The sequence below is a fragment of the Plasmopara halstedii genome, assembly GCF_900000015.1.
Source record: "Plasmopara halstedii genome assembly, contig: Scaffold_2904, whole genome shotgun sequence".
Taxonomy (NCBI): Eukaryota; Oomycota; class Peronosporomycetes; order Peronosporales; family Peronosporaceae; genus Plasmopara; species Plasmopara halstedii.
Genome location: NW_020189809.1, coordinates 966,142 through 967,826, shown reverse-complemented (window position 1 = coordinate 967,826; position 1,685 = coordinate 966,142).

Below are 1,685 nucleotides of genomic sequence, written 5' to 3'. Positions count from 1 at the left end.
TCGACAAAGAAGATCTAAGCCTGATACCTACCTGTCTAGAGATGATTGATGTGCTTTATATTTGCTGTGCGATGAAATTTACCTGATAAACCAATTCAAATTGTGTATTTTGTATGTTTTGGTCACGAAAATTGGGCATCCTCAAAATTGGCATAAAAAACTTGGAAAACAACATACTTCAAGCAATGCCACAATCGCTGCTTCTCCAAAAGAAGATGCTATTACGACTCTCGCTGTTTCGTCGCCGGCAGCCAGCAGCGAGTACAGTGAGTCCAAAATGGTGTCTATCTCACAACAGTAAGACGTCGAAGGCGCGAATGTATCCGGCATCGCTCTCCAACTACGCGTCCATGGAGTATGGTATTCGGTTCAGAATGCGGTCAGTCTTTCATTACATTTAGCGCGTAGGATCATCGCGCCTTAAAGAAGCTACTTAAGTCGTCGAAAAACTATATACTGAATAGACACCATATTTAAGTTTTGGATATATTGTTCCTCTCAGCTAGGTCGCCCGAGACTTATGGATGCTGCTAAAGGTCTAGCTCTTACGCTGGCAACGACACACTCTCGAGGTACCAAGATGGAATTGTGCATGATTTCTCGTATGACCTCGTCAATATAATCACTGTTTCTTCGATGATGCGAGCGTATGAGAGCCGCGATGTGGGCAGCCTCCAGCAGCTGCTCCTGTGCCTCGTCGAGGCGATTGTTAATAATAACACTTCTCCCCGGAAGCCGAGAGGTTGGGAAACGGACACGGTGTTTGCAAGGTTCGAGCAGGGCTCACGTCGCGCTGTTGGCGCACCTCGTCCTCTTCTTCTTCCCATCTCGGGAAAGGAGTATCCGACTCGTAGTCGACTTCCTCCAAGGTATTCCGTCGCCCGTGGCGGGCGCGGTGTGCGACGCCCGATTGTCGAGGGCTTGGGATGCGCTACCCTTGAAACCGCGGACGTACTATCCGCAGTTGCCGCGTGCAGGAGACGAAGAAGGGCTCGGCCCGCGGGCGCTTCTAGAACCAGCGATACTGGGTGTCTTTCGTGTCATAAACACAGGACGTATTGAGCAGAGAATGCGTGCGGAAGGTCCTCCGACGTAAAAGTGTTTTGGACACGCGAGCCTCTTATGAGGCGACAGTCAAATGTGAATTGTGGGGTTTCACTATTTTGATTGGGGAGAGTGTAACGGGGGCTACACGTTCCCTGATATAAAGAAATGGGTCACACAAGATGGTATGACCACACAATGGTGTGGCTACACACTAATAAGAAGGGAGTGTGAAGCTTCTTCTGTATACCCTGCAGCTGTTTTTTGTTGCGCACTTTTCACGCTTCCCATACTTTGCCCGGATTGTCAGCGAGTCGGAGACTGTCACGCACCAGCTCAACTTCCTTTTCGATTGCCGATACAGCCTTCGGGTAGGCGAACTTCCAGTACCCACGACCGTGAAGTTGTGTGCCAGATCTGAATGTCAAACTGTGCACAAGGTGGTCTCCAGCATGCATCGGCAAAAAATATCTGGACGAGCCGTAGTAGCGGTTGCAGAATGATTCAGACATCAGTACATAGTCCAATCGGTTCTTCCGTGGAAGTGAACCAGTGAACACGTGTTGTAGACGCATACATCATACATCTTCTTGTCATGATGTATGCGCCATGCGTCAACAACACCAAGTCTTGCTAACCAA